Source organism: Vigna umbellata, chromosome 5, assembly GCF_029865625.1.
Source record: "Vigna umbellata cultivar VRB3 chromosome 5, Vumbellata_1.0, whole genome shotgun sequence".
In the NCBI taxonomy this organism is placed as follows: Eukaryota; Viridiplantae; Streptophyta; class Magnoliopsida; order Fabales; family Fabaceae; genus Vigna; species Vigna umbellata.
In genome coordinates this window covers 11,956,162-11,968,652 of record NC_142169.1, presented here as the reverse complement: position 1 = coordinate 11,968,652, position 12,491 = coordinate 11,956,162, and the positions used below count along the sequence as shown (strand labels likewise).

The 12,491-nt window shown below is 35.4% G+C and overlaps 1 long non-coding RNA gene across 1 annotated transcript; it reads left to right on the top strand.

Moving 5' to 3' along the window:
- Positions 1–5,265: 5,265 nt before the first annotated feature.
- LOC148197691 (uncharacterized) lies at positions 5,266–10,065 on the top strand. The gene is made up of 2 exons (XR_015786602.1): positions 5,266–9,135; positions 9,694–10,065. It is a non-coding gene; the product is annotated as an uncharacterized LOC148197691 (long non-coding RNA).
- The last annotated feature ends 2,426 nt before the right edge of the window (positions 10,066–12,491 follow it).

Sequence of the window (12,491 nt, the reverse complement as noted above, 5' to 3'; positions counted from 1 at the left end):
ACATAGTTGTCCTGATGAACTGTTTCCTTAAGCGCAAGCATAACAACATTGAGAACCAAGAGATGAGAAGCTTCAGGAGATTGATCTTTTTATCATTCATCTTTCTTCGCTTTTCCTTCCTTTCTTTATGGTTATTTTCTACAAAGTTATACAGTGTGTGATTGTAATGTTGGGTCTATCAAGGAGGAGGTTCCTTGTGGGTTACACAAACACCGATAACATCTGAGTCAACTATATAAGGGATCGACACCACTCTGTACCCAAAACCTTAAGGCAATGGGTTAATGGGTCTTTCACCTTTATATACTGCTCTACTTTCTCATTTCTATCCAATGTGGAACTTTGACTCATACTTGGATTCCCAACAGTCTCCCCCTTAAGGGTGAGTCCCTTCCACATAGGTACACTCGCCCTCTAGTGGAAGCATTCCCAACCAATCACAACCACGATTAACCATTTCCAACCGCTGTTCATCTTAACGGAACTCGCTTACCTGAATACCCTTTTGTCAGGAAGACTTTCGGTATAGGGATCATTATACTCGTCTGAGTCGGTCACCAAGACAAACCATCGGTTCTGATACCACTGTTGGGTCTATCGAGGAGGAGGTTACCTTATGGGTTACACAAACACCAATAACATCTAAGCCAACTATATAAGGGATCGACACCACTCTTTACCCAAAACCTTAAGGCAATGGGTTAATGGGTCTTTTACCTTTATATACTACTCTACTTTCTCATTTCTATTAAATGTGGGACTTTGACTCACACTTGGATTCCCAACATGTAATTATGGCATAGCTAGCTACAGCCACTTGTGGACATTTTTCTTTATGTTGTCTTAAATGTTCTATAATGGACCTTTGTCCTTGTACTTATTTTCTCGTGACGTTTGTCTTGAGGTGACCTTGTGATAACAATTTAAAATACCATTATCTATGATGTGATTTTGATACTAAATGCACCCCTTTTGACTTAGAAACTTGCTTTAACTCATGTTTTTGCTTTAGTTTTGTGAATAAGAGAGTTGAGATTGAATTTGATGATTTTATAATTAATTCCCTTTGTTTTGATAGAAAATGAGTTAATACAGGAAGTAGAGATGAAGTGCTAAGGAGTTAGAGCTTAGAAAGGCTTGGAAAAGCACCTGAAGGAAGGTGAGTACGAAGCTTGGGCGCCTTGCGGAGAAACTTCGGCGCAGAAAATCGACGTCTGCCGCCCGGGCGTTGGACCCCGAAGCCTGGGCGTCCAAACTGGAGGCTCAAGCCCTACGGAAATCAACGTCCACCGCCCGGGCGCCCTAAATGGGGCGCCTGAGCGTCGTGTTTCGCGGGTCAGGCCCAATTCTTGCTCTGTTTCGACCCTTTTGGACCGAGCCATGTTTAAACTCTTTTTCGACTCTATTTAAAGGACCCATACGCTCTAGGTTTTGCATCTTTGGCTGGAGTAACACAACAGCACACTCTTCTACTCTCTAAAGGTGGATCTGGAGGCGGGAGCTTTCTCTTCTACTCTTAGGGTTTCACTATTTCATGCTTTTCCATTATTCATCTAGTTTCTCCATGTCTATGGAGAACTAAACTCTATTTATTGTTGGGGGATGATGTAACCTTATGAACTCTCATGTATTTGAATTGATTCTTAATTTATATGCTTTTTCATTAATTATTAGGGAATTCATATGTTTCAATGGTTGCTTTATTTAACTTATTTAGTAGCATGATTTATGAATTGCATGAGTGTCGGGAGGTTCCTTACAATTTAGGTTCTTGTTGAATTCTCCCAAGGGTAATATTTCTCAGGGATGAGGGTATGAGTACTTGGTCGTCTTAAGCTCTTAATCTTCATACTTAATTTTCTAGGAAAACTAGGAATTGCATGAACTAGGAATTAAGGTAGGCTTATTGCGCCAAGGGATCTGGTTCTAAGTAATTTAGTGAGTGACGTTAATATTAATGTAAAAAGAAGAATTCTTATATACATGAGAGTAAACTTGGTGAAATCAAACCCTAACAACATATTCATCTCATATTAAACAACATCTGTTCATCTTTGTGTTACTCTACTATTGATCAATTTGCATTCATATTTAATTTTATGTCTTTGCATTTGAAACCAACAATCTCATTTTATTTAAGTCTTAATTAATTGAGTTATCACACAACTGCTTAGTGTCGAGAGTCCTCTGGGATACGATACTTGGTCTTACCATTTTATATTACTTATGCGATTTGGTACACTTGCCAATCCAACAAGTTTTTGGCGCCGTTGCCGAGGATTAAAAATATTGTTAACACCTTGCTAATCACTTTTCCATTAAGTTCTTCTAGCTTGTAGAATTTATTCTTGAGGGAGTTTGTAACGCGATATGTTTTCTCCCAGTTGGGTGCAAGTTTTCTTTTTGCTTAAAGTTTCAAACGTAGTTGGACTTTCTCCAAGCTAGGTCTACCTTTTACATCGTTCTTTCTTAAATTCAAGTATTGTAATGTCGAGTTCTTATTTATTCATGTACTCGGGTATTGAAATGCCAAGTTACTCTTGTACTCAGATACTTGAACACCAAATTGCTCTTGTACTCGATCATTGGAATGTTGAGTTTCTCTTGTACTTGGACATTGGACCGACAATTTTCTCTTGTACTCGACCATTGGAACATCAAGTTTACTATTGTATTCAAACACTAGAACACCAAGTTTACTCTTGTACTCAATCACTATAACACCGAGTTTACTCATGTGCTTAATCACTATAACGCTGAGTTGTTCTTTTAGTCGAGCATTGTAACGTCGAGTTGTTCTTCTACTTAAGCACTAGAACATTGAGGTGTTCTTGTACTCGAGCACTACATAACTGAGTTGTTCTTGTATTCACTGAATTCTTCCTGTACTTAGGTATTGCAACGCAAGTTTTCTCTTACTCTTGTACTCGGGTGTGTGAAACACAAAACTACTCATGTACTTGATCACCGAAATGTTGAGATGTTGTACACGGGCATTGTAACACTAGGCTCTTGTACTAAGACACTAGAACCCTAAGTTGAGGTACTGGGATATCAAGTTCCTTCTTAGTCTATTAGGATTGTGCACCCGTTAGTTAGCAAAGGTGACAGTGATAACCCTTGGATTATTCTACTCTTGGTTATGAACTATGGTTGGCGCAACCTCATATGGTAGTCAGGCTGAGTGTGAGTTGTTGGTCACATTTGTTAGATACCCAAGGTGTGAGGTTGTGAACTGTTCCTCAATTGTTATGGTTATGTTCTTGGCGACTACTCTGTTTGGAGGGTGCATTCTTGAAATCACTAGCACTAGGCTTTGCTCTTGTAGGGTCATGAGACCCAACCACCCTTTCATGTTAGTAAGGTGGAGTGTGATCTCTCTTTGACCTCTAAGACTCTTCCTATAATCCACTCTACTGATCCAAATGTTTTGGTTATCAAGATTATTCCTAGCCTTTATGATTGCGGGAGTGATTAAGTTGTTCCTGACATTTAGGCTATTGTGCTCCTTTTGGAGTGGTTTGTGCAAGATTCTAATATGCAAGTCAAAACTTGTAGGTAGTGGTTGGTGTTTTTTGTACATATTCTCATGCCAATCATATTGAATATGTGAATAGGTTTAATGACTGAGGAAATTTGTTTATATGGGATATTTAAATGGGAGAAAGTACATTGATTTCCATTGTTAAATGCTTTTAGTTGGAATGGGTGTAATTTCTTTCCCAATTACCCTTAATTGTGGATGGATATGTTCAATGTTTGTTGTAATTAAATGGAAATGTGCATAATGGAAGTGTCTCTCATGTTAACCATTTTGGTTGTTGTGTAGAAGAACCCCATTAACTAACCATAAAGTAAGTTGTCATAAACCAGTTACCACATGAATAAAATAGAGAACTTCATTCATGTTCACCCTTATATTTTAGTTCAGAATGACTATCACAACAAACCCCATAACTAGTAGTGGATAACCATAAATTGTACCATCAAATCAAATAACTTGAAATCATGTTTAACTCTCAATACTTGAGATGTTGTTGAGGAGTTTCTTATTATGCACAATGACAACTACAACTCATCACATAAGATGATGCCAATAGTCACTTACTTAAGGAACATGTCATACAACTTCAAATGAACATGACTAATTTTATGTTGTACAAAATGACTATAATAATTAACCATATAATGTACACTATATGACCGCTTATTGCACCAATATATTAAACCACTTATATGCAAACAAGTAGAACAAGATGACCTCATGTTTAACTCTCAACACTTGAGATATTGTTGAGGAGTTTCTTATTGTGCACAATGACAATTACAACTCATCACAAAAGATGATGCCAATAGCCATTTACTTAAGGAAGATGTCATACAACTTCAAATGAATATGACCAATTCTATGTTGCACAAAATGACTATAACAACTAACCGCATAACGTACCTTGCATAACCACTTACTGCACAAATAAATCAAACCACTTATATCCATATAAGCACAACAAAATGACCTCATGTTTAACTCTCAACACTTGAAATGTTGTTGAGGATTTTCTTATTGTACACAATGACCACTAAAACTCATCATATAAATTATGGCAATAAGCACTTACTTAAGAAAAATGTCATACAACTTCAAATGAACATGACTAATTTTATGTTGTACAAAATTACTATAACAACTAGCCACATAACGTATCTTGAATAACCACATAATGTACCCTACATAACCACAAAACGTTACTCCAAGAGATGATACTCACTTCTCCTGAAAACCACAAGGGATGAACACCTCTGATGGCAACCCCTTTAGGGACTTCCCATCCAAAGAAGTATCAACTAAAGAAAGGGAAGTAGAATAAAGATTGCTAAAGCTCTTTCCTTATCTAAGTCTTAGATATATACTCTTTAACTAAATCCATTTACATTGTTTTGTAGGACACTAATAAAGAGTGGAAAGTTCCTATGAGAGTTGCCAAGCAAGGAGGAAAATAAGAATGTATTGTGTAGCAAGTCGTGTAGCTTCCTTGAAGAACGATTTCAACATTTTCCATGTGAAATATGCAGCCAACAAGATTGCCCACGTGAAACATGCAACCAGCCACATTTTTAGTGTTTCCCACGTGAAGCATGCAAGCCAGCCGTGTGGCTTCTTCTGCACACCTCCATTGGAGCTTCATACACGGTTAAAATGTTACAAGTAGATTGATAGCCGACATTCTCTTCTCCTATAAAAGAGAGCTTCATCCTTTGTAAAAACCAACTTGAGTGATGTAAAGAAATGTTGCTGCAATGAATCCAATCATTCTTACTCTCGAGTTCAATCTTGTGCTAGTTTAGCAACTCTATCCTCTAGCTCCCTTCCTCGTTGGAAGGTCGTTTGAGTTAGAAACTCACTTCACACACATCCAAACACTGCAATGCATTTTCATAAACACCTTGCAAGCACTGCCAACTTCATCTGTGATCTCCATTCTGCTGCCACTTCTAGTTCAAGAAGTCGCTCCAATCTTGAACATGGAGGCTGCTTCCATCATTTGGCATCCAGAGCCTAGCGTCCACCCTGTGCCTCAAGAGCTAAGTTGCTCTTTCCTTTAATTTCCAGTTTTGTCCGTGTTGTGCTGTTCTCTGTCACCAACTGTTTGATTTGTTTTTCTGATATTCTGTGATTTGATTTTATGTTTGAGTGAATAATTGTTTTCGTTCACTGTTCCTTACTCTTTGTCAATCATTTTAATCGGTGCATCTTCTTTAAGTTTCGTTTCCATTCAGCTTAATCATTGTTCCAGTTGTGGCTCGGTAATGTGCAAATGTTTTTGCAGTTTTACCTCTGTCACAATGTTTAATTCTGTTCAGCCGTGATTTCTTTCTATTTTGTTTGAGTCCAGTATGTTGCTAGCTATATGTTGATCATGAAAAGCAATGGCACCATGTCCAAATTTGATCATTTGAGCTTACACCATTGCACACTAATTTTTCCAATTCAAATTCTACAGAAACTGTATTTTCGATTTTGATACACTGTTAATCTGATTTCATCCAAATTTCTGTTGTTTTAAGCTTCGAGCAAGTTTTTCTAATGATTTCAACTGTGTCTAAAGTAATTGCAAATCATATGCATGAAAGAAAAGCAAAACGAGTGGCTGAGTTCATCATACTCTGATTTCAAACACTCCACAAACAGTCATATTCTGGTGCTTTTTGTATAAGCTGTTTTGTCCAGATTTTTGTGCTTCTTAAGTTTTGTGCAAGCTTGCTTACTGATTTTAAATAAGTCTCAAGTGATTCCAACTCCTAAAATTCTCAGAATTGTAAAATCAGTATTTGAGTTGATTTAAAATCTGGATTCTAATACTGTCACAGTTTTCAATCAAGTGTGTGCACCGTACTTGCTATCATTGCTTGTTCATAGGCATAAAAATTCTGCTAGCTGATTCTCTGCAATTAGATCTAGTGTTTAGGCATTCTTGAGTCTTTAATTGAGCTATCCAGCTTTGAATCCACTGCTTTCTCAATTCTGCAATAGTTTTAGTGCATTTTTCTGCACTTTTAGCCATTGCAACTGTGTTTTGATGAATTTGACTGTTTTGGTGCATTCTTACCATTTGAGCAAGTTTATTTTACCATTTTAAACTTGTGTGCACTGTTCATTTGGTCAAATTTGAGCTGATGTGCAAAATCACTATCCAAACCATTTAATTTGCTTAAATTTGGCAAATGGACCATTGATTTTCTGTTGTGGTCCCTTTATTTGTTGTTTGATTGTTTGCACACCTTCAAATCATTGATACAAAGTTGCTCCAAACATCAAATTTTGTTTCCAAACGTGTTTATGCAGAATCACACATTAATCCATCAAAATTTTTTCAATTTTGGAAGTGAACCAGTGAAATTCTGCTATGGCCTTTGGCTTTGCTGTTTAAGTGTTTGAACATATTCCATTTGATGATACAAACTTCTTTGAAGTGTCATTTGATCATTTGCATCACTGAAACTCATTTTGGATACGGTTGTTTCATTTTTCCAGCCACATTTTTTGTGCAGTTTGCCTTTCTTTGTTGATTTCCACATTTCAAAATTTTCAATTTGCAATTTAGATTGGCAAAAGCTGGGGATTTCGTTTCCAATTAATTTCAATTGCTTAAACAAGTTTAACACAATCAGAAAAAGCAAGTAATCCCTACAATCCAGTTTTGAAAGGTCAAAACTAGAAAAACCCAAATTCTACATCTCTTTGTGGCATTTTGTCAAACAGTTTGGAATTTCCATCAAACACTTACAATGCACACAGTTTACAATCTGTTTTTGAGTTTTTTATTGCTTTTTGTGATCTGTTCTAGACCTTCTCTTAGGTTTCTTTTGTGTGCCATCTCTTTTTCCAGCCCAAAATTCATTAGAAATCAACTTTATTTGTCTTTCCATTGTGCTGTCAAGTGGTTTGTAATCTAAAATCCTTTGTAGTAAAATGTTGTGATGCTCACGGTTTTGCTGATTTCTATGGATGTGTGAAATCGTGGTGTAGATTCTCAACTCCAGATAGCTTGCTCCAAAGGGGTAGCATATTAGGGAGTGGAAGACTTGTTAAATTGGCTACAAGTTTGGACTCCAAGTGCACTCTATCCTTGTTGTTCCAGCATCATGTCAGCAGCAAAAACACACAATTTTTGACAGTCCAGCAATCTGAAACAACAGCCACACTTGGTTGTTCATTTGTAAACACTTTTAATTGTACTTTTGTGCTATATCACGGAACATTTGTGTTTCATATTTTCCTTTATTTTCACAGCTTAAGTGACTTGGGAAAATGCTTTTCAAGCAATTCCAAGAGCACCATTGAACATTGTAATAGTCTAGTCTACGCATCTTAGTGTGAAAGTGTGTCAAGGGGCTCCAAGTGTCACTTGCACTTTCACTTAGGTCGTGTCTCATTCATTTCCATTTGTTTTACTTTACATTGCTTGTTGACTTTTATGTTTTAAGTCTTCCTGGTACTTAGGAGCGCGTTTCATATACGTAAACCTTCATTTGGTTTCTAGGTGCATTTCATTCTTGCATTCCAAAAAGTTTTTGAAAGATTTCTACCTATACACTAAGGTAAGAAACAACCAAAGAAACTTTGGCTAAGGAAGGACAAGGTTCTTAAGCTTGTCCATTGTGACACACCTCTCCTTCCTGGGAGCTATTTGGTTTCTTTTACCTCTAGAATATGTCTAGAAATCCTTCACCAAAATCTAAAGAGTTTGATGTCTTGTTATGATTCCTATAGGTCTTCTTCTTCATATAGGTCCTCTCGGTCTTCTAGTTTTGATCAATCCATTAGTTTCAAAGAAATTAAAAGAAAACTTGATGAAGCTAGAAGAAGGACTTGTTCCTTTCATGAATTTGATCAGATTGAGGATGAGTTGTATAAACAAGCTAGGGCAAATATTCCATTCTTTGGTAAGGATATTGATGCATTAACATACCTAGCTTGGGAAAGAGATATTGATGACATGCATCCATTCATTGCTAGAAAAAGTAAACCTGAATCCTATTTCCCTTCTAGCAATAGTACATCTTATGTCCTTAGTCTTTACACATCTAGATTTGAAGTGCATGCAAGAGAGTGGTGGGATGAAAGACAATATCATGTTAGGATAGGAAGAAAGTCCCCCATTCGTGATTGGTATGAATTAAAATCTTGCATGAGAAAGGAGTTTGTGCCTTAGAGAAACCTCAAATTCTTGAGAGATTACATTGAATAAGGAAAAAAATTTCTTGAAAGCTTAAACGACAATGGGTTCCTTCTTAGAGAACTAGAATTTGAAATTAGGCTTAAGGAGTTAAAAGCTAAGAAACTAGAGTTGAAGGTTAAGAGACTACAAAGAGATGTTGAGAGACAACAAGAGGAAATAAGACAAGACGAAGAGAAGAGAAAGAGAAGAAAGAGAGAGAAGAGAAGAAGATAAGAAGAAAAAAGAGAGAAAGAAGAAGAGCGAAAGGAAAAAGAGAGACAAGAAAGAGAGAGAAGAGAAGAGGAAAAGAAAAGAGAGGAAGAAAAGAAGAAAGAAGAGGAAAATAAAGAGAAGGAGTTATTGCTATTGAAGGCAACTCCTACTCTTACCATAACCATGGAACCTAAAGAGAAAGGTTTCTCATTCTTTACTTCATTTCAATTCATTGTGCAATCTTCAACTATAAATTTTTCTTTTAAATCCATTGCCATTCCATATTCTGTTCAATCTTTTTCAAATTACGGCAATTCGACTCTTGAGTTAATTTTACCCTTGCGAAAACAAGTAACTCAAGACAAAAGTACAAAAAAACTTGTGAATATGGACTTCTAAATTTTTCCAAGACTATAAAACAAAATATAAGAAGTCCTTATTCTCTTGTTTTTATAGAAAAATTATTTCTTGGATCGATATTAATTGCAAATATATTTCATGTGTATTGTAGATATATTTTTGATCCATGAGGAAAATAAAAACCAAAGTTGTGCTTCTTTCTTTCTTCCCGATTTGAGGACAAATCGTTTTTAAAGAGGGAGGGAATGATGGCAACCCCTTTAGGGACTTCCCATCCAAAGAAGTATCAACTAAAACTAAGACTAAAGAAAGGGAGTAGAATAAAGATTGCTAAAGCTCTTTCCTTATCTAAGTCTTAGATATATTCTCTTTAACTAAATCCATTTACATTGTTTTGTAGGACACTAATAAAGAGTGGAAAGTTCCTAGGAGAGTTGCCAAGCAAGGAGGCAAAGAAGATGTATTGTCCAGCCAGCCGTGTAGCTTCTTTGAAGCACGATTTCAACATTTTCCATGTGAAATATGCAGCCAGCAAGATTGCCCACGTGAGACATGCAACCAGCCACGTTTTTAGTGTTTCCCACGTGAAACATGCAAGCCAGCCGTGTGCATTCTTCTGCACACCTCCATTGGAGCTTCATACACGTTGAAAATGTTGCAAGTAGATTGATAGCCGAGCTTCTCTTCTCCTATAAAAGAGAGCTTCATCCTTTGTAAAAACCAACTTGAGTGATGTAAAGAAATGTTGCTGCAATGAATCCAGCCATTCTTACTCTCGAGTTCAATCTTGTGCTAGTTTAACAACTCTATCCTCTAGCTCCCTTCCTCGTTGGAAGGTCGTATGAGTTAGAAACTCACTTCACACACATCCAAACACTGCAACACATTTTCACAAACACCGTGCAAGTGTCGCCAACTTCATCCGTGATCTCCATTCCGCGGCCACTTCTGTCCGAGAAGTCGCTCCAATCTTGAACGTGGAGGTTGCTTCAAATGAACATGACTAATTTTATGTTGTACAAAATTACTATAAGAACTAGCCACATAACGTGTCTTGAATAACCACATAATGTACCCTATATAACCACATAACGTTACCCCAAGAGATGATACTCACTTCTCCTGAAAACCACAAGGGATGAACACCTCCTTCGAATGTTTCACAAAGGATGAACACTTCCTTTGAATCTTCACAAAGGGTGATAGACTTCACTCAATAATAACAACAACACTCAATCACACTCTTAGTGAAAGTTCTCGTTCTAGGCCAACATCAAGTTCTCAAAGTCACCGCAGAAGGGTTACACAAACCCTATATCACACTTTACTTTTCAAGTTCAGTTCTGTGTGTTAGAATGAGAGTCTAAAACATCTTTATAAAGACCTCATTCAAGGACACCTCAAAAAATATGTTGTCAGTTTTCTCGCGTGATAATCGATTATCTAAATGAGGTAATCGATTATGGATTTAATGAATGCACAATGATAAAAAATATGCTTGAAATTTCTCATAATTGCATGTGATAATCGATTGTGGTAAGTCATAATCGATTATGTATAATTGATTATCATAAGTTGTTAATCAATTACTCCAAGGCAAAATGAGTTTTTAGAAAACTTTTAAACACACAATATATGTAATCAAGGATAAATAACACCCTATACATAAAGCTACTTAATTACAAAAGCTTTAATATAAAACAAGTCTTCATGAAGGTCTTCTTGCAACTTGAACACTTGAGACTTGAGTTTGGACATCATCAAAATATCTATACTTCATCTTTATGCTAACAATCTCCCCTTTTTGTTATGATGATGAAAAACTCCTTTGGTTTAAGGCCTTTTGTAACCTGTACTAATCTATAATTCATATATAACTTAAAGAAAAGATATTAGTAGAGAAGAGATAAATAAGATTAAGCCTTTAAACATTTTTCTCCCCCTTTTTGATCATTATTAAAAAGAGTTATGTATGATTAAATAATTTATCCCATTAATATAAAACTTCCCTTGAATATAAGCGTTAAGAAAATAAGACAAAACAAATAAATAATAGTTATCATAATTTTTAAAAGGAAACAAGAGACATAATTTAAAATATAGTAAATACAAGAAATTTAGAAACCATAACAAATAAATAAAAAGATTGTAAAGAAGTACTTCCCTTAGTGAGTAACTTAAACAAACTTAAATTTCCCTAAAATTTAAAACCTTAAGGAAGAAAGAGTAGTTTAAAAAAATAATTATTAAATTTTTCTTTTAATGTTAAAAGCTCCTCCTTAATTTGACAAACCATATTTTACCAAGTTTTGGTGCAAACCCAAAAGCTTCTTCCTTAATTTTGAAATAACCTGCAAAATAGAAAGATAATATTTTGGTACACAAAAAACTTATTTGGATCCATTAAAGTTAGAGACATGTTAGTTTATAATAGGAATCCATGCATATAATCCATTTGGAACACCATAATATTTTATTCTACATTTATTTGATGTATGACTATTTTTCATGCAATAGAAACAAGTAACAACATTTGGGTTCCTATAAGTAGTTCTTTCTTCTACTCAAACTCTACGAGTTCTTTTAGTTCTATTTTTATATTGAGGAACATACATATTTTTAGCAACCTTTTTCTTTTCTATAGAGCTTTTACCACATTCTCCTTTGGTTGTTTCTTGTAATTTTTTCAAATTTATGCAAGGTGTACATTTATCATTACTAACAAAGTTTCCTTGTCTAAATAGGAAATTTTAGTTTTCAAATTTTCATTTTCTTCAAGCATATTTTCAAAGTTTGATTTGAATTCTTTAAAATCAATTTTTAATTTCTTATAAGCAAGATCTAGTCTTGTTGATTCCACTAGCACAAAAACAGTGTACAACGTCGAATATTTTTGGTCTTTCACGTCGAATTCGAGAACGACATCATATCGGGAGACGTTAAATAGACGTCGAATTTAAAAAATTTGACGTTAATTTAACGTCGGATTTTGTCAATATATGACGTCAATCAATTTTTATTTTATTTTTTTAAGTTAATTGTAATCCTTATTCACAACTCTACGAGACCTGAAAAAGCAAAACTATGAATGGTAATATAGGATCAACAATAAATAACAGTAACAAACAACAAACAAGTTCAATCAAACAAGTTCAATCAAACAAGTTCAATCAAACAACAACAACAAACAAGTTCAAC